Source organism: Nylanderia fulva, unplaced genomic scaffold, assembly GCF_048542155.1.
Source record: "Nylanderia fulva isolate GAGA-0341 unplaced genomic scaffold, ASM4854215v1 Scaffold1, whole genome shotgun sequence".
Taxonomy (NCBI): Eukaryota; Metazoa; Arthropoda; class Insecta; order Hymenoptera; family Formicidae; genus Nylanderia; species Nylanderia fulva.
Window position 1 is genome coordinate 5,916,355 of NW_028189192.1, and position 22,566 is coordinate 5,938,920.

At 31.5% G+C, this 22,566-nt stretch overlaps 1 protein-coding gene across 5 annotated transcripts in view; it reads left to right on the forward strand.

The window, feature by feature from the left end:
* Window positions 1–10,212: 10,212 nt before the first annotated feature.
* The window catches only part of dnc (phosphodiesterase dunce), a 136,426-nt gene continuing 124,072 nt past the window's right edge, over window positions 10,213–22,566 (forward strand). For all 5 annotated transcript variants that reach the window (XM_029302907.2, XM_029302908.2, XM_085480849.1 and 2 more), the window contains exon 1: window positions 10,213–10,651. The gene's annotated coding sequence lies outside the window, so the exon portion shown is untranslated. The remainder of the gene's footprint in view (window positions 10,652–22,566) is intronic.

Here is a 22,566-nt window from a genome sequence, read left to right on the forward strand (position 1 = left end):
CGACGGCCTTGCGTCTCGTCCGATTTTTTCTCTTTCAACAGGTTGATAAAAAAACCATAATTATCTAGTGCTCGTTTTTTTATATCCTGAATTACAAGATTTATTAATTACAGAATGAGCTATTTATAAGAAATCGATATTAAGACATAACTCATTTTCTAACCGAGTCATGACATAATCTGATAGCTGTCATTAGTTAACATTTGTCACAACTTTGGCAGATATTAGCGCAATATACGTCGAATGCTCCAACGTACGCACGTGCTTCGTAGTAAACTAAAATTTTATTCTACAATATGGGGTTACAAAAATATCTATAATTTTATCAATAATTTGGTGACTCAACATATGATTCAATATTTATAGATATGTGCCAGTTCTTCCGAAATTTAGAAAATGGACAATCTACTCATAAACTATTAACATATTTTTAACATGTGTAAACAGTTAAAAATGAAAGGAATGTATACAGTAGACGCGAAATATTAAATCAATCATTCTTGAGAAAAAGTTTATGTCCTCAATTTGTCTATTTTATATATATATATTGGTGTATCATCTTGCGTGCATTTGATTAAAAAATACGTGATTAAAGTTACTGCGATTTAGATAATGCCTTTTGTACTCTTGCCAAAACACAGATATGATGACTTTATTAAGCGGTTTTTGCGGTTAGCGTTGTAATAATATTGTACAAGAGATAAGATAAAATATATAAGTTTATACACCCTATTTTTGATTAAATATTTTAATTGCATAATACAAGTCGCGCAAAGAATGATTAATAGCAATGAAACAATATACGGGAAAAGAAAGAACAGCAACGAAATTAGAGTAATCCGGAAGGCCACATTTATATCACACACGGGATGATATAAAAAAATAAGTATAAAAAAGATATCACGATATATTTACGTGTGTCGTGACTTGAAAATCGAACAAACTACGTATACGTATGAGAAAAGCGCGCGACGACGTTCAAAATAATTCGAGTCGCTCTATAAATACAATACGACATTCAGTCGTATGTGGCGCGTCGCGATGTCCAGATGCTTCACGACGTCTATTCGTTCAACAATCGTCCATTTAATCACAAATTTTATCATATTAATTGACACGACCGGCGATTCATATGTAAAAATATATTAAACGCTAGGAAAATTCAATGGTTCTAGCTGAAATTCGATTGTTTGGTGCAAACAATACACACACGAAGTCGTTTTGCTGCTCGTAGTCATGATAAATTATGTGCAATAAAGTGATATATCATAAAAAAGTGCGTATTCATGAATATATGCAGAACACTTCTCTCGGACACACTTGTTAACATTTTGAAATTGATGATGTACGCATCGCGAGTAACAATCGATGATCGTGATTTATTCTTGCGCAAGATGAAACGTTTATTGACATCTCTGCCAATTAATTGTATCCCGGCGGAACAATTGAAATTGACGATGCATACGCAATTATATGTATATATACTACGCATAAATAAATAAATTGATCACTGTAAAATATAAAGTCTAATAGTGGAAAGAATGATTGACTTAAATAAAAATCATTTAACAACTACAGTTTAAAGCTATAATTTTACAAATTTTTATTTTATATCACATTATGTGAGTTTAATTATAAAGTGTACGCGAGTACAGATTTTTCATAAATAATTAATAAATGTCTAATAAATAATTAATAATAAACAAATTCACACAAAAAATATTTCTTTTTTATAATTGCGTGTGCGATGCCTTAGAAATCTTATACTTTTTTTCGTTTGTGGAATCTGCAATGAGAATCTGGAACTAATGTCTGTGCTACAATTTTAGATGAAGGGAGACGTATCGCGTGTCATTTTTAACGCGGTTTCGCGCGCGATTGTGCCGCAAAACGACGGTCACAAGATCGGTAAAGTGCGTGCATTTTAAGAGTGGTTACGAAAAATCCGCGAAACTATTCGCTTTGCATAATGGAGAGGCTTAGTGTGGCGGAAATGTTGCGCCGGAAGGATAAGAGGCGTCGAAGGGGATGGACGGTGGTCGGACACGAATTGCGGTAAGTGTGACAAATCGCGTGATTTGGCCGGTCTCTGTCGGGATAAGATATTTCTCGTCAGCTGAAATGAAGGGTCAGCTGAGACTGTCATCGCGAGCCGCGTGTACGGTAAGAAGAAAATGTTTCGTACCCAAAACGCGCTGTGGAGTCAGGGACGAAAATAAAATAGCATCGTATTTGAGGTGACTTTATAAAGTGACCCCTTTTTTTTAAAAAATACGTCGATAATTTTTGCAAAAGAGATATGCAAGATGCAAAATTTTTATACAATCGATCAACCTACGAGAGTTTTTGATTAATCCAGAGTTATTTTTTTTTGGAAAACGTATGAAACAGAAAAAAATTTAATCAAACTTTTTACCTAGCAAATATTGATTCTAAAATAGTCAAAAAATTACAATTTTTTTTATATGTGAAACATAATATTGCGATATCTTATTATGGGATATTATAATCATTATTTTAAATATCATGAGACTTTAAATTTCATTAAGTACACAGAGAAAATTTTCTCTTAGAATTCACTCTGATAATCATGGTAATTGTAGTACAATATGGTATTGAAAGAATTTTATAAGAGTTTCTTTGATTAAATATTTATCAAAAAATATCACAATAAAAAATATTAATATGTTTATGTTAAATTTTACTATGTATATACTAAAATTAATTGAACATATTTTATATCTTATTGTGGTAGATATTAACATTTTTCATTGTGGTAAAAATATTAATCAGAGAAACTCTTATAAAATTCTTCCAATACCATACATTGTCTTACGATTACCATGATTTTCAAAATAAATTCTAAGAGAAAATTCTCTCTGTGTAGAGTTTAATCAAATTGTTTTGTCTCGTAGATTTTTTTATATACATGTAATTGTTCCAAATAATTTTTATCAGGACTGTTTTAGAAAATAATTATTACCAATTGACTTATCGAGCAATAAGGTGATCCATTGGGAAAATTTATAATTTATTTAAGTTAATTATTGTGGTAAGTTATCGGTAAATGTATTTCAGCTGATAAAACGACCATAGTACCGCCATCTTTCGCGATACTGTCTGGATTCAAGCAACTGGTTTTCTGTGCTATATTTAGTGAGTAGATCGATACTGTGGGTTACCATTTCATACATTTCCCAGTTTTAAGAAAGTCGATAAACTAGATTCCATATTGTAAATATTGTATATTGTTAAAAATTCGCTGTCGTTCTTTCAACAATAATTTTAACACAATAAGTTAAAATACTAAATGTATACATATATACAATATATATATTTTGAAAAAGGAATTTATGTATAAATAATTTTTGCATATACTTTTGATCGATTTGAAAGAGATCGATTTCTATATATTACATACTATACACACATTTTCGTAATACCAATAATTATTTATCTATATTGAAATACTGTATGTTTTCACATACAAATATAAGATACAAATATGTATATTACTGAATAATATAACTAATTCTTTTATGAATATTTAGAGATTGTGACAGCTGAAGCATAAGCTCGATAGAATTAATTCAAAAATAATGCAAAAATGATAAATGCATAAAAATAATCACGGCTAAAGTTATTTTATCGTGACGATTGTAGTCGTTCATATTTTGCACAATTTGGATTTAGATCATTTTGTAACACCGATTACAACTCGATAAATATCGAGTGCATTCAAATATTTCGAATATGTCATATGATTTATGAAATCACCCATGCACACACTTCAAAAACAATAAACTCTGCATGTTATCAGCGCAAATATAACACGTAGTTGCGTGAATAAAACCTCATGAATAAATTTGAAGATTATTTTTAATGTCGACTTATGCACATCACATATATTTTTTATTCGATTACATTAAATTTGATTTATTCTGATTGTTTTCTTAAATTATTTATTTTGTATTGTGAATGTTGAAAGAAATATTATTTTTTTGGTCTTTATATTCGATATAAATAATATAATTAAAACAATATGTTACATATATTGTTTGAATTACATTATTATAAATAAATATATTTTTTCAGTTATGTTATTTTAATTATATGTATATGACTTAGTTTTACATTTGAAAATGTATATGTAGATGTATAGAATTTATGTTATATTTATAATACACATGATATCAACACGCACCAACCCTCTTACGTATACAAGAGATCATCAATATTGAAATATTTTTTTTTCTCTCAGCTCATAACGGTTTTTCAAGAGGGAGCTTTATTCGTGATTGTTGCGAATCCTCTTGTATAATCCAAATTTAATAAGAAAGTGATTCGGGGGGAATAAAATGGTTTAAAGAAATATCAATATTATTATCAAGACACAACAGTTTGCAAAGTTTTATAGGAAATTATCCTATTTGAGTGATTCGAATAAAGAAGTGTCACAAAAAGTTGCCAATTAAAAAATTTTATTTCATTTTAATTGGCAACTTTTAATGCTTTATGTAACTAATGAGAAATAGACATAAAAGTCAGGCACAGTAATACCCTATTTCCTGTCAATTAAATATTTAATACCACAGTTTTTAATTGGTTTTTAATTTTCTAATCGACAGGTTACAAAATAAACTTTTCTATTAATTAATTTTTTCTTATTAATTGACATTTATTTACTTATCTGTAAATAGCTTTTGTATACCTGCGAGATGAAAAAAAATTGATAAGTAGATTATTCTACTTATTAAATTTCCCGGTAAAAATAATTTATATTTAAAGAATTAAGATGAAACAAACAAACTTTATCGCGGTCACGTAGTGATTATGCATAACGTATTCTACAACGTAACGCTCGAGAATTTTATCGGCTCACGTTATTCCAGTATGGTATTCAGATTTTATAATGCACGTGCTTCATTTCGAGAATTTATCGTTTGCAGCGCACGCATAAATATCACACATATGGAAACGACGCATCGTAAAGCATGCATGTCACACTCGATACACGTCGAGTGGTAAACGATATATATATACACGAAGGAATACTATGTGATACGAATTAAATATCGTATATAAGTTAATATCAAATATATTTGCTCCTCTTATCGTAATTCTATTGAGAATTGCAGTATTTAATTTATTTTGAAAAAAGTGTATAAGAAAATTATTATATTATTATTGCTTTTATACGAGAATTTTGTGTCTTTCAAACCTCATGTTTGAGAGATTATTTCAATTTTGTACTTCATTGTATTTAATTGGAATGAGAAAAATAATTATCGAATAATCAGTAACTTATCTGTCCCCAGATTTACATGTTTCATATTTTTATATTAATATTTTATTCATGCTAATTTAAAATCTACGAAAAATGTCACACACAGCATACATACAGTACAATATATACATGCTTTTCTTAACGTATGTTTACTGCAACAAACTAAACTGAAGGATTAACTACACTACACTAATTATCTTTCAATCGATGAAGTGGTTCTGACGCTGATATTGCGTGAATATATCGCCGCGTGGTGTCAGCACTGACACGTGACCGTGACCACGTGACGCGTGGCGCGAATTGGCGGACTTGCGACTGACTCGCATCCCTGCGGCGAGTGTCGCGTCGCGCGCGAGTTACTCTCTTTTTCTCGTGTTCTCTAGTCGTGTAATAACGTTTCGTGTTGCGAAAATTCCACAGACGGAAGACGCCGGGAATGCAATCGTCGCGATTACGTTGAGATTACGTTTCCCGTAAGTAATAACCGATCTATATGTCATCAACGCACGTTAAATTAGAGTCTTGTCGAGTGTCTGTTTCCGGCGAACCTTTTGGCGCGTGATTTTCGCATATTTGACCTCTCGAAAGGCAATCATCGTGTAATTACACTCTGTTATTACGAATCACGTGCATTTATACGTCGCATTTCGTGGAATGATGATCGTGTGTACGCGAATTTCGAGAATGTTGCGACGTGAAAAAGCATCGAGCAAGAGAAAGAGTATGTATGTACATCATCGCGTGTATACGTACATAATATATATCTAAAAGTGTCGCGAATGATAGTGATTAATACGATACGATGACTGGGTCGCTGTGTGCATAAATGTAAACAGACGCTCGACGACAATCTAATCTAAGCTAACCGCGAAATAGAAGCAGCATCGAGCGATTGTTGTTGCGGTTACGCGAGTGTAAGCGCGGCAAATATATCGAGTAATCGATAGCAGTAATGGAGTAGTAATCGATATTCGATCGAGAGTAAATCGAGTCGCGTGTAGTGATTTCCGGGATCACGTATCGCGTATGTGTTTTTTAAATAACGATTAATATTCGGATAAATAAATGTGTATCGGGAAAAAGTATCGCGCGTGTGCTCGTCAAATTTTAAATATCCGCGATTCATGAATGAGTGACAGTATTTGTATTGACTGCTTACTTGTGCGATGGATCATCGATAATTCAAACTTTGGACGGAAAGATGGAGGCTAGACGGCGAAAAGTACAATGAGATAACGATTGGTGAGTCTGTAATTATGGCTTCAATTAGATCTCTCATATTTACATGCGACGAGTTGATGCAATGTGCATAATTGTATCATAAAATTGTATGCATTTGTTCTTTATGACATGATTATTTTACATGATTGAAAAATACTTTATTATAACATGATAAACATTCATTTAAAAAAAATATATTTATTTAAAGTGAGACGAATTTTTATATGTATTTTCCACAATTTTTATATGATCGTTATTTACATGAAAATAATTAATATGCGGGAATAACGTACATTATGCATTAAATTTTATATTATAAAAATACGCAAAAAAATAAATTTTATTTATTTTATATTACATATTTTATATTAAATACTAACATAATGTCGATCTGACAAGGAATCAGTAGTAACATAACAAACATTATTTACGACCGCTATTTATTGCAATCATTTTTTATAATTTATATACCTATATATACACACACACACAGATATATATATATTTAATTTGTTTGTGCACAACAAATGAAATAACCATCATGTTGATATTTTTGTATATTACTTTGTCGAAAAATATGAAAACATTAATCGAGATATTGCAAAATATTTTACATATATGGTGAAAGAGAGAAAGGTATCAATGCTCTGCACATGAAATAGAATTTTTATAGCTTCCAGGGAAAAAGAGGTAGGTTTCATACGGCATCTCTTTTCATTTATCTCCTCAAGCTATATCCAGATGCTTTATTTACAAGATATTATGTTAAAGTATGGAAATTGATTATTTCTGTGCGTCATATCAGGATCATCGTTTATATTTGTGTACAACGTCATGCGATGTCGCATATTCAAACTACGTAATCTCTTGACACTCGTATAAATTGATAAAGTCCAAAATTATTCTAACTCGACGATTAATAATCGGTGTCATTGCAAAATCTCTTCGTGCTAATATTGATGTACGGAGCATCGTGCCAGTTGAATCGATTCTGTCCAAGAGAAAGAGAGAGAAACAGAGAGCTCTCACATTTCACGATTCGCGAGTTGCCAAACTTTGTGCGACCGGTTTCTTCGAGGAAATATTTATCTTCTTTAACTTCTGGTCCTTCAATCTTCGTTTCTTACCGGATTATTGTGCGGTGATCCGAGATATCGAAAAGATTACGTCGTTTTAACTCAGTTCGATTAAATTTTTCTTTCATTTCATGAGATTTGTAAAAATAAGGTATATGATATCACCAGAAAAACAATTAATTTTCTGAAGAAAAATGATCATCGCTCTCACTCTGTGTCGCTCTCTCTTTTTATATAATATCTTTATTATATAATTTTGATTTAATAAATATTGATGAAATTCGAAACTTAAGTAGTTTTACTACTATTGCAGAGTACAAACAAAAATATAGATAATATAATATGTAAATTATTTGAAAAAATTTTGTAGATCTTATTATGATGAAAATAACGTATGCAAATTTTTTGAAATAACTTTCTTGTATATGTCTATCTTTTTCAATGATACTCTTTTTCCACTTTTAAAATAATCTGATGCTGCATTGATGCATACCAAATGTGAAACGAAGAATTCCTTCTGTCGGTATATATCGCGTATCTTTCAGATTCCTTTTTCACACGTTCTGCTTACATTGAAAGCCAAGTTTGAATTTACTCGTCAGTCGAGACGTTTAAATAAGACAATGACTCATGCTAACTTAAGCTTTTTATTCTCATCTAAGAGCAAATCCTTATTTATGATATCATTCACTTGAGGAAAAGTATTCGAACGTGATTAATGTTGAACGTATAAATAACATTTTACAACAATTGGCTTCGTCGATTTTTTTACAAATGAATAAAAATGATACGATATCTACAGTAATTCTATACCTTTCAATCGTGGTTCAAATTTCGGCTAATGTTTCCACATCTCTCCTCAGATGGGGTAAAATTTCATGTTTATCAGCAGGAATAGATTTTATTTCATAAATTCAATTTACACAGATGGGATATAATGAAATTGATACACTTGATATGTGAGAAATCTCGCGTATGTTTTACGTACATACATAGCCGACACAGGAGTTATTAATTATTAGTTAATATAGTTATTAAAATATCAATATTAATATATAATCTCTAATTAGATATTGTATCCTTTATAAATTAGATCGTGCTTTTTCTTTGCGTTTCAAATCACAAAATAAACGACGAAATAATAAATTCCTAACGTTTCGTTTTTATCATTGACGTTGCCGTTGCAAATCATGCATTTTCTGCACGATGCACAGTCAAGCGGAAATTTGTTTCGTTCAGGAATATTTATTCTTGACAAGTTGCAGAATGCCTTGAGAAGGATGCGAGAGCTAGATAAATTGAAACATTCACATACTGATCCGTGTTTAAGCAAGTTTTGTATCGCGCGACCGTATCAATATCAGATAAGAATATTAATTCCCTCTGTAAACATACATACTAATCTGGCTTAATTTTTTTGCCGTTTCTCTCATCCTGACTACATACAAATTTCCGTGTCGCAAAACTCGTTTTTACTCAAGGTCCGAAAGATTAGAGCGGACTCGACGAGATACTTTACGTCTACTGCGAAATATGTCGGATAAGCGGACTCGCTCCATCACGATGAAGCTCTAAAACGAGCGTGGGAGGAAACGCTCGTCTCTCTCGGGAACTACATCTTACTATAACTCGTTTTTACGCCCAACGAAGGGCTGCCCTTCCTATATCTCACCCAGTAATGCACCCGCGTTGAGTCTCCGTCCAGGATACTCATCCCGTGGAGATATCTGAATAAATCAATTTCTATAGCACTAAATTTCGCTCACAAGCGTAGCAACTCAGACTTTTATAATATCGATTATGCTTTTGCAACACGCACGTATCTTCTGAGTCTCTTCTTATTTGATAACGTATTATATGTATATTGATATGAGAGGATCTGATGTCTTTTTTTCTTTTTTTTTTTTCTTTACTAATACCTTCCTCTTCTTATCTCTATTTATGGAATATTTGAATATTTCTCACCTTTATCTCATAAACATTTTATTTAACTGTTGAAACTATTAAAAATTGAAAATTTGGAAATATCTTGTTAAAAATATATACTTTCAAAGATTTTTTTTTATTTTTTAAATGACATAAAAGTATAGCTTTATTAATTAATCTATAACGTAATACAAATATAAATAATTGATAATTTGATTTAAATTAACGAAGGGACAATTAAAATTTGAAACGTGGGCTACGCTTCTCGGGGCAGTATACATGTACTTAAAAAATAATTTTTTTTTCTATTACTTTAAACCGATATCGTTACGATTTTCTACTCCGATTTAATACCCTATCCCGGTTACCCTTTTCTTTCTCTCTCTCCCTGTCATGCATGATTGACGACGGCGCTCCTCGTCAGATGTACCGGCCAAAGTGCAGGGAACAAGGTATTGAAACACGATACCGAGTGAGACAGGGACAAACAGCTGTGAAGCGAGTGACAGATCCGGAGGAATGGCGAGTCGCAGTTCGCACGCACGCATATATGCACGTACGTATATACACGGCTTGTAGAGAGCATGCCCACGGTAGCGGGCGAACACGACACGACGAGGACGACGACGACGATGACGACGACAACGACGCTCCTCGCTACTCCGCCAGTTCTGGGTTCGCAGGGAGGCAGCTCGTCGGCGCTCTCTCAGTCCGATAGCGCACGCGACCTCGCGCGGTTCACACAACCCCGTGCTCCGAGTGCTCGTCGTTCTTCTTCTCTCTTTTTCTCTCGGCTGGTTCACTCCCGCGAAATCGAGGCGATGCGAACGCGTTCGCGGTTTGACTATTGACCTAGTGCGAATGAACGGTGCTCGATGAAGTTCCTCGCGGAACTATAGTTGTAGTGAAGCTGCTAACTATCTAGTTCTGAATTAGCGATTCTCTTTCTGCGGATTGTGATTCTCCGTCGTTCCCGACGAACAAAGGAAGGAGAAATCTTATTGTTAGTATCCTAGGAATACCAACTAGCTGCGACCGAGGTGCACGGTGTTTCTTGTGCTCCCATAGTGTGTTTCCGCAGCGTGTAGGCGGTATTAGTGCAAAGGGCACCGCCGAGAGATACGTTCCTCAAGTATTCACGGTGAGCATTCACTGGAGAGATCTCTTGATATCGGTTATGATTATTATTCGCATTGTTTGCACGAAGTTAATTTGAATTGATTTCTAATAATTTGAATTCGATTTGGAATTTATTTTTCATTTATCAAGTTTGCCCGCGGACTCCTCTTATTCCTTTTATTGTGCTATGGAAACTTCGTAATATTGTTTCTTAATTAACGATGCATACGTGCGGAAATGAATTTTTATTAATTATTAAAGCAACAAATAAAACTTTCTCATTTTTATTTCGAAATCTCTCGGATGTCGACGTAGATTTTTGTAGCTCCGTGGAAATGAGATCGAGATACAATGCTTCCTTTATAAGCCACAAACTTAATTACTTTTAAAGTACCGACTTTAAATAAGCTTTGTAATGAAATTATATAATTTACTGGAACAATTCAATAATCTCGTGCGAACGATGCGAATGCGGATTGTAAAAATATATACTTATTTCTTAAAATTTATGCTCAATTTTATTTTTATACTAGTGAATTTATTTTAAAATAGCTTTTAAATTTTTTTCAAGCTAAATTAAGATACTCTTATTTTTAATGAGGTAGAAATAGATGCGCTTATGTATGTTCGTGCTAGGAAAAGAAAAATTAAAAAATAATACTGTGATAATATTGATATATAATGTTATTGAGTCTTTTCTGTTTTGGAGTACTTGGAGCCATCGAAAAGCAATTTAATTTCACCAGCGTGTGAAGTTATTATTTTTCTTTCTTTTTGTCTCTTCTAAAATCTTCGACGCGAGTTATTAAATTAATAATTTTAAATCATTTTACCGAACTTATGTAACAGTTCTAGCGTCAACTTCAAAACAACAAAGTTTTCTTAACGATTAAAGTATTTTCGAGCACAGTAAGAATCCCACTTTATCTCGTTACGTCGTAAGGTAATGACAAGCGATTTTATCACCGGTAATGAAAATTTTAAATCTATTGTCTCTTGTCATTACGTGAGTTGTCGTGCAGTTTGGAGCGAATAATATTCGCGCGATGAAATTCGGATTCGCCCTCGTAGCGTGTGAATAATAATCTTCTCCTCGTCTCCTTATAACTACACAATACGAATATATGCATTTCAGGACGAATGCCGTCTAATTTTCCCGGCGTTATCTCTGGGCAAGGAAAGCATTCAGTGTCATGAACGTGTAATGAGAACAAGCGCGCGACAAACTGACGTCATTAATTAGCGGCGCACGCGAGCATGATAACCCTTTCATGCTATCATAGCGTAATGGGATAAAACGTGTGATAATCGCGCGACTAGATTTCTTTTAATCTCTGCATCTCACGGAGAGTTTCATGTAAAATTCATTTAACTTCGATCTTGTCGTGTCTATCGTGTCACCGAATCATTTTGCAAATCCATCGATTCTTCTTGCAACATATATGGGAAGTTTGGAAAAAACAGAAGGAAATATAATTCATTGTGTCTTCGCGTGACATTTGACCGCGACACGCGGTTTTTAATTATTCAGAGAGGCGCATTTATCTAGCAGATAAAATATCGGGCGTCGCAACTCCCTCGACATATCAGCGATCTTTTCCCTCGCCAGTTGTTCACCTGCGGGCGATCATCACAAAGTAGCAGTACAACCAGAAAGAATAGACGGGCTTTTTATTTTGTCTTTATCTCGTTACAAAGCTGACATCTCGAGAAGGTCCTGTCGAAGGGATAAAGGGAATTCTGTCCGTGGCAGTAAAACTCTCGCGTTAATGAGGGAACTTGTTTTCGAAGAAGCTTTTATTTCAAGGCCAACTGAAGAGAGAATGAAAACCGAGTGTTAAGTACCAACTGTGTAAATAAAACGTTGAGACGCTTGATGTAAGAACATTGACTTTTTTTTTAACGAGGTTCGTTATACGGATCTTGAATGCATCGCAGAAGTCCGTCGATATTTTACCTTTCTGTGAAATTTTTGTTTGCTCTTTTAGAAAGTACCTCTTGAAATCAGTAAAAAATACTAATATTCTCTTTATAAAAGTATTTCTGAAGTTTATCAATAAATCGTACTAGATGAAGCATAAAATTGCGTTTAATGATGATTTTAATGAAATCTAATTAAAATAAATTTTTCAGCTCTATTTAGAGCAATAATATTTGAGTGTTTTGCAATTTTGTTTTGGTTGTGCAAAATGTTTCTTCGCTACGCCCTGAATTATTCTCTCTGCAAACGACGCAATTTCAGTGTGTTTGCAAGCATATTTGTACTCGGCGTTACAATTAAAATTTGATGAAACGAAAATAGCTCCGATATGTGTTCAAGAATCGCGCTTAAATGCAGATGAAAAAATCATATTTTATTCACAAGCCATTTATAAGCAGTCGAATAAGCAGTGCAGCGGGTTAAATTTATCGCTTGAGTAAATTTTGAACACTATAAAAAATTTATTAACGTATTAATTATTATATTACACATTTTACAAAATATACTTAAATAAAGCAATAACGTACTTATAAATCGAATGAAATATTGAAACATTTTCCCGAATTATCATTATACGCTAATTATTTTGGTTTTATTGCGCACATCGTAAATATATTATTTCCGTTAATGAGACAGTTTATCTAAAATTTTGCCAATACAACGGAATGGAACAACGTTAATTCAACACGAAACGTTGTGCTCGGATAAGATCATTAATCTAAAATATTCGATTGTTTCAATTGAGTTTGCTGGTCGTTGATTTTTGCCATTAATATCGTTGATCATTTTATTTTCCTCGTATTCCTTTCATCCGATTACTGCCCATGTGCCATGCGAGAGTCAGCGGGTCCAGTGACAATGAACCTTCGAACTTTCGGAGTCCTGTGTCGTGGCAAATTTAATTTTATCCGAAAAACACGTGGTCGAATCTGTGCCAGAACTAACTTTGTTTTTCGCCAGATAGTTTCCGCTGTAGTCGACACTTACACACGGAATAGCTAACGCAGCCACATGATGCATATGCATCGGCGTCGTTCTCCTTGACGTTGAAACAGAAAGTAGACTGCTGCGACTCACTGAGAAAAGTCGCACCTGTGCGAAAAAGAAAATAAATGTTATACCGCCCTTCCGTCGATTGCTTTGACGCGTTTCGCGCACAACGAGGCTCGAATTACGAATATATATTTCTCGATTTATGTAACGACATACGCTCTTTCTTTTTATCTCTTTTCCATTTGAAAGTTTAACGGTCAATTCGACGTTTCGCCGGTCGATTGCTCCACGATCGCTTTTTTCATGACATTGAACGATGGCCAGCTGCGAACGATGGACGTGCGAAGTATGCTTTAGGAAAACTATCTCGCTCGATCGAAATTTTAAGGGTCTGTTTGAAGAGAACAATTTTTCGTGTAATATAATGACATCGTGATGTCGTAATTGCGTCACGTTTTAATCGAGTAAGATATTTTAAGGAGAAAGAGAATTTTATTCGAAAATTTATATTTTATACTGAGATTAAAGTGTGTGGCATTAGTTCATACTATATAATTGTATAATATAAAATAATTATAGCTGAGGTTCTTCTACTTTTTAGTTATTATATTACTCGGTAATAACTTCCTTAGTATAATAATAACTTTATATATAATTAGCATTAAAACATTTTTAATTACAATAACTACATTAATTAACTATTTTTTTTTAATAGAATATGCTAAAGTGCATACAAAATATAAAAACAAATTACGTATAATACAAAGTTAATTTCGACATTTTTGAAATAAAATTGTCTTTAAAATTAAATGATTTAATTAATACAACTCAACTCTCAATAATTTAATTAGTGTAATTAATCATATTTTATATAGAAATTTTTATAAAGGTAACATTTACATTTAATGAAATGTTTGCTTATCTTTTCATGAAAAGTTCTATAATACAATTTGTTCGGGGGGGTATGAAAGAGTTCTATTCTATTCTATGACGATATTACCGATGTAACCTGCGGCGGTTTGGAGATGCGGAAACATGGTGACATCGGTGCGATTGTCTGCGATTTCACAAGTTTCGTAAAACGAAAAAGGTTGTACGAGTTAAAAAAGAGAATAGAATTTCTCTGCGTCACTAACGATCTCGGCTCGTTACTTTTAACAATTTATATACATATGTACGTAACAGTTTTTAGTGGTTATTCTTGTTTAGTAATTCATAGAAAATATTATAATGCATATAATAATGGATACAATAATTACATCGCAAGCAACTTTTCGAGATAACAAATATATTGGATGAAATACGTAGGATGTCTTAAAGTATTGTAAATTTAATTCTCTAAAGCCAATATTTTTAATTTTTTGAATTGTAGTAAAAAGCAGTTTTACAGTTATTATAGAATTTTGCATACATTTTTTACGAGCTTTATAAAGTTTCATAGAATACAATATTCTGCGTTAAAGTGTTGAAAACCTTATTCGCTAAAAGGAAATGCATTTAATAAAGTCTTTTCTCTTCAGACACGTTTTTCTTTTTTCTTTAAAAGAGTTGATATTATTGCCCACATTTCTTTCATCTCGACAAGATAAATTTTAATCTCTTCAGGCACGAGAGATATACTTTAGCATATTCTAAAGCATCATCTCAACTCGAAGTTCGACTACTCCCACAGCACTAGACTGATTAAGACAGGTGCCTTCAAACTTCTCTAACTTTAGCTGCACGAGGTCAGTAAGAAAAATAAGCAAACAGGAAGTAAATTTCTTAACTCTTTCATTAATTTTACAAATGATGAGAAAGCAAGACTGTGTATTAGCTGTGCATTAAACAAAGATAAAATTGCAAATATTTTGTCTTTGCATAGTGCAATATTATGAAAAATTTAACTTGCTCGTTACAAAATTTATTAAAAATTAATTAATTTTTTAAAATTACGACAATAAAAATTTATTACATTTTTTATATTGCAGATAACAATTGAAACAAATTTTGCAGATTGCTTTCATATTTTGAAAGTAATTTAAATCTCGCAATAGGTATTACTCAAACTCATATTGCAACTGTGGCTTATATTAGAATGCTTTCAGTAGCAGCGGCACAAATCTAAACAGATCATGTGCACGTAATGGATGTTGAATTATTAGTCTGTCCGTCTCATAATGTTTGGAAAATTGCTTGTTAATATTTAACTTGCGGTTTCTCTGCAAGGAATGGATCGAACTATTGAGAGTTTCGATTGATATGCTGTCTTAATTTTTTGTTTATATTTTATATCTTAATTTTTTGTTTATATTAACATTAATTATATATGTTTATTATTTCTTTTTTCTAATTATATATGTATATGACTTTATTATCACTCATATGCATAGTTACTTCTGATTTTTACGTCTTTTCTTATTGTTTACACGAGGTCTAATCGAAGCCACCTCCTTGTTTCTCTCGGTTTCTTTTATCTGCTTTATGGTGTATAGTAGAAATTTTTTCTCTCTGGATATACTTCATTCCACTATATTCGATCCGACAGCTAATTATACGTGTCATGATATAGCTGCATGGTTTTATTAGAAAACTTGTCGAACCGTACCTAGGGAAATGCATTTCTATAAATATGTTACTTGCGCGTCATCCCTCTAACTGACTAACAAGTCGCGATAATGTAGTGCGGATTAACAAAAGAAATATGTTTAGGAAAACATCTAGTCTTAAATCGCATTCTGTTTTTAAATTTGAAAAATGTAAAAAATTCTGCTTGATAAGACATTTAATAAACAATTTTGCATTGCGGCAATTTTAAAAGAAATTGCAGCTAATCAATTGTCTATTATTGACAGTTATCTCATTCGACATTTGGTAAATTGCTTCGTCAATCGATTCTTTCTTTGTTGCAAATCTTTTTTTGAATCTGTCAGATCGAGTTCGTGTTAAAGACATGTTTCATATATTATGAATCAAGATAAAAAAATTGCTAGTAGATTAACAATAATGCAATATTATAAAAGTTATAAAATGCTATGTTATTTCACAAAATGTCTCGATTTGCATAATTTAATATCATGTTTTCATGAAAAATGCAAATTCAGTAATATTAAAGCATGTTGCTTCGAAATAAATATATCGGAGAATATTTTTTATAAAAGAAATACACGGAAAAAATAATTTTTATTTACATAATAAATTTTTATTTTTCGAGTGGATCATTAAATATAAAATGTTGTATCCTTATTTCACATGTGCAATTTATTTATGTATACGAGAAACGTGAGCTCTGTAAGAAAGATATCTTTATCCTTTATCCTTTTAACGTTAAAGTTAAAAGGTCAGTGCATAATCATCGCTTTTAAAGGCATATATTACAGATGAGGATCGTTAATGTGCGATAATTTTTATTACATAAATTTTGATCGTTTATCTTATTACTTAATCATAATCAGTTATGTCAGAAGTGTGGCTTTCGAACTTTTGGAAATACATTCATCATTTTGATATCTCTCTTCGTCGATTCTTGTATATTGTGCATCATATCATCAATTATTATTAATCGCATACTATGGATGCACAAGAAACGTGCATTTGACAGCTAACTATTTGATGATTTATTTTACACGATATATATTCTTATCTTTTATGTCTTCTTGCATTACAAATTTAGACACGATGAAACATATTGAACGTATAAGAGAGGACATATTTTCATATGTCACACGCATATAAAAAATAATAGAAAAAATATATATACATATGTATAATATTTATATAAAATGTTAATTTGCGCATAATGAAATATTTATTTTATGATCTATTTGTAGTAGTTAGATATAACAAGATTTTCTAATTGAACATTTCATTCACCATTTATCGTTGATCGCAAATATTTGCACCTTGATATCATTAACATAATATATTTTACTTTGGTGAAAATTGAATGCGTCAGAAAATAGCAAATAAACGTGCATGATACAATTGGGATCAAAATTATTACTTTTTTTTTTTAGTGTCTTTCAACACTTTTACTTTCTGTTGGAGTAATGAAATAAATTATGAAATAATATTTCACGCACAAAGATATGGGTAAACACGATTTATTTACTAGCAAACGTCAAAAAAACGCAAACGTATTGACACATATAAAGCAATTAATAAATCATTATTGCACATTTAATAAGAGAATATCTATAAAAAATAATCCCCTTTCTTTTTTTATTAAATAATATATTAAATGTTTAAAATATTTTATTAATATTCAATGATATGGATTTGCTTCTATTGTGATTATTTTACATAGATAGCATTCATTTTATGCATGAGAGCATCTAGCTCTCGATATTGACCTCTCAATGAAATACATGCGACGTCGCAGAATGCCTGTCAGTCAGTCTCTTGAAATTGTTGATTGCATTTCGCAGGAATGACTTTTAGAACGGTTTTAGAATTCGAATTTCAGTTAATCACAATACACTGCGAAAGATTCGCCAACTTGTAATGAACAATTTTCCGTAATACGATTATAGTGTGTAATTAATTTTACTCGAAATATTTATCTGTTCGAATTATTAAATTACTTTTCGGAAACGTGTCGGAAAATCTGATTATGTTTATATCAATATCATCGAAAAAAAGAGGGCATCTAATTTTATTAATTCATGAAATTTTTAATACACAATTTTTTATTTTTTTTACTCGCGCACAGCTCACAATTCTCGGATTTCACGATTCGTACGAAATAGCGTCTGTGTTTGCGAAAGACGTAATTAATCCTGCTAGTGGATGATCCAAATGCATGGTACTCTAATGGCTAAAGTCAACTCGGCTTCGACAAACTCTGTCGCTGTTTGATGATCAGATACGTGCTTGAAGCTTGCTCATTATGCTACGATAGCTGCTGTTTATTGCGAAAGACACTGATAAAATGTACGCGTTGGAAATACTATTGAGGAATGAAATGCTTTTCTTAAATATATAGTATACCGATATTTTTTATTTGAAAAAATTGAATTGGATATTATGATGTAACTCTGCTTGGAATTATACGCGAAATTTTGTGAACATATTATAAAATGTATGTGAGGAGTAGATCGTAATAAAATTCTCATTATTATTTAATATCATTGAAATAAAATACGTTATACAGAATATCTTTTTAATATTTAATCTATTTTATTTAATAATCAAAAATCTGTTGTATATTTTAGTTTTTTAATTCTCAATATTAAATGTTTTGAAAATTAAGCATTGAATTAAGATTTTATGAAATTTATTATAATTATTAAAATATATGTATTAGGCATATTTTATACAGTTATTAAAAATACGTTTGATTAAAAGTTTGAATAAGAATCAACTGAGGTATTTGAAAGACGAAGTGTGCTATGATTGATGCAAAGTTATATCGAACTACAGTGCTCTTAATTGTCTGTGCCTTTTCGTTATGCTATCTTATCTAATGTCAGTCAGAATTTTTGTTGTCATCTCAGCTGTCATTTGGCTGATATACATTTATTATGCATACGAATAGTGTTCCAAACAATAAAATTACCATGTGTGGTCTCTGCGCCTTTTATCCTACATCTAATGGCATTCGTATAAAACTACGCGATACACGAACATAAACGTGAAATAATTTTTCATACGTTCGCTTCAATGTTTGCCGACAAACAAATAGCATTTTCTTATATATCTCTGTGCATAAGATATTATCATCTCATAATTTATTCCATTGTCTCTTCTGCGCGCGAGGGACGCTGTTTGAGAGTTATTTTAATCCCGATTATATAGCGCGATTGTTTACGATGCCCCTGATGCCTTTATTGCCGCTCAATTTTCTACCAGATTAAAATATATTATGCTAATGAGAGAGAACATATTTATTGGCAAATGTTACCACGGTCAACAGTAAAATTTCTCGATTAGAAAGTTAATATTGCATAACTGATATATTTCTCATCTCTTCACGCGAAGCTTTCTGTCGACGTGACGAGACAGGACTGGGATCACCGGATAATTTATGCTAATAAAAGGATAAAGGTAGCGTATAAATTTTCCAACGCGGAGTTAAATGTATATACATGAAAAGTTTCTCAATGCTAGTGAATGGTGTGGAAGAAAATTCTATGGTGGTTACGCGATGCGTGATATTTGCATACAAGCTGACGCGACACGTGTAACGATCTCATAGTCCTCTCAGTCGATCGGTAGAAACACACTCACGCTCTTCTATGCAAAATATCTTAAATCTCTTTAGTTTTCGAATTCTTGACAAATTTTAATTTGAAAATGCTGCGTGAGGAATTTTACAATTTATTAAAATTATTTCACTGTTTTAAAATATTTTATTTTTTAATGTTACATCGTACAAGAGGATTACGTAAAATACAGGTGTTCTTTTAGTGCAATGAAACAATAAGTAGACATTTTGAAGTACGATATGTTGTACTAATTACTTAATTGTTCTTGTAACAATCAGTAAACATTCCACGAAAGATATGGCAAATTGCGCTAATTACTAATCAATTGTTATATTACAATAATCCATCATACAATTAGGTGTGTTTCTACGTCACATTGACTGCAATTCTGAGTGAACTATAATCCCACATATGTAAGAAGCTTTTGCGCAAAGTGTCAGTCAATTGGTCGCTCCTCGTGTTTACGTCGATTCATTCGGCGATACTATCTCTAACTAAGATACATGTAACGCTTGTAATCGAATCGTATAAGTGTGACGCTTCTAATAGTCTATAACTTCAATGACGGCTCCAATTTCAAATTTTCAAGTACAACATAGCTAATTGTTTTATAAATCACGGAACGGGTAATAGGAAACGGACTAAATATTTTCAAGAAATACCAGAAATAAATTTGACGCAATCAATTACAATATTTTATCCGAAGACCGTTTAAGAGATAGGTATGCAAAAATAATTTATGTTTCCGCATCCGTGCATCTATTGTTGTCCGTTTCAACGTGGCTCTCTATTGCATTTTATTGATGATTTTTTTTTATTTTGATGTATATATATATATATAAAATTCTTATGCACACATTTAATATTTGAAATATTTCTAATTTTTAATTTTTAGATTCTAAATTGAATGTGACATTTGTGACAAATTCAATTTAAATTTAAATCTGATTATCTAATGATTGTTATATCGAATTAGCAATTTAATTTTTTCCTTCTTTATTCACATTTTCCAATTTTTTTTGCCGATGCATAGTCGTGCAAAATGGAATAATGAGAGGTAATTTAACGTGAACACAATGATCAGAAGTAGATACGAATGATAAAAGAATGAGAAAAGAGTAGAAAATATGTCAAGTGTCTTCACATTTTATATATGAAATACGAAAATGTAATTACAAAACATTTATTTTATAAATTAGCTAATATTTTTAAAATAAAGTACCATTATTTTATTGTTTATATTTAATAATATGTGCTTCGATATAAGTTTAATGAAAAATCCATTTGGAGATAAAATAATTCAAATAAATCATTTTAAAAAATCAACGTCGTGAAAGCAAATCCATTTATGATATTAAATATTAAAGTCGTGCGTTTTATGAAAATTTAAAACAAAGAGAAGCGGCGAGAAACATTTTCGAGCTTTTACGGATATTAAGATTTTACTTAAGTTATAGATGTGATATGCATTATAAATGTAACACGTGTAAGTCTCAAAATTTAATCTGCTGTTAACTTGGTGCTAACCCGAATGGGACAGAATATAGATTACGTATTTGCGTAATGAAATACTGACTACGTTTTGCGGCACAATTGCAGGATTAATTAACGGGCCGCCTATATAGACAGTGTTATGTTAACGACAATGAATATGTCCAACACACATGTGTCTGTGGGACTTGGGATAGTATAGTCCTGCCATCCTTTCATCATTTTCAGTGAATATTGCGGTTCACTCAATTACGATGTCACTCTTAGTTAAATGCTTCAATCATATTAATTATTTTATCTAACGTGCCGATTTAAGACTACTCGAATCAAATAGTCTGTTTCAATTGTTTGATTAAAATATATATAATACAAAGATGTGTCACACATTTTATCTGGATTGAAATATTGCATAAAAACGTGTAATTTTATATAATGTGTCACATATGTAGAAAAAAATTTGAGTAAACATAGTTATTTAAATAAATGAATTAGTTATCGTGAAATGTGCATTATATGTGCACTAATTTACTTATCCTTTTGAATATATTTCGCGATGCTTTCATTATGGGATTCCAGTTTCTTTACGCGCAAAACTTGAGGAGTTTGCTTTATTATTGTCTTGCTTTATTATTGCTTTGCTGATGTCGTAAAGTTAATTTAGCTTCTTCATATTTTGTTCAGTCTGAAAATATCATTAACAGCAGGCTTATTGAATGATAAAATAAAATAAAAAAATATAAACTATTAATAAAAAATAATATTATAAAATATTATGAAAAAGATCGCGTTTATATCTAATTTAAAATTTCGTACGTTTAAATTTTAGAAAATATATTAAGTGTAATTATATAAAATTGAAGACTTGACATAAAGGGATATTTGGCTGTCGAAAAAAAAACACAAATTATATCATTAAATATACTTTCTTGATATATAGTAAATTATTTGTAAAAAAAAAAACAGGAGAGATATTATGCATTTACATCCTTCGAATATATTTAACATTCATAGTTCTGCCTAACAATATATTATGCACAGATTTACGTAATAATTAACAATAATCGGTAGCGATTTATTTATTGTTATATATATAATACATTATATAATTATTATCGTGATTTATTTTACATAGGAAAACCTATAAATGATCATCATCCGCTTGATTGACCGTGCTAAATGGCCAATTATACAGAATTCCTTTAGATTTTTTATTAAATGCGCCCGGACGGAATTAACGATACTCACTTTCGGACGTGACATTTACACAAATCTTTCCAATTAGTCTTT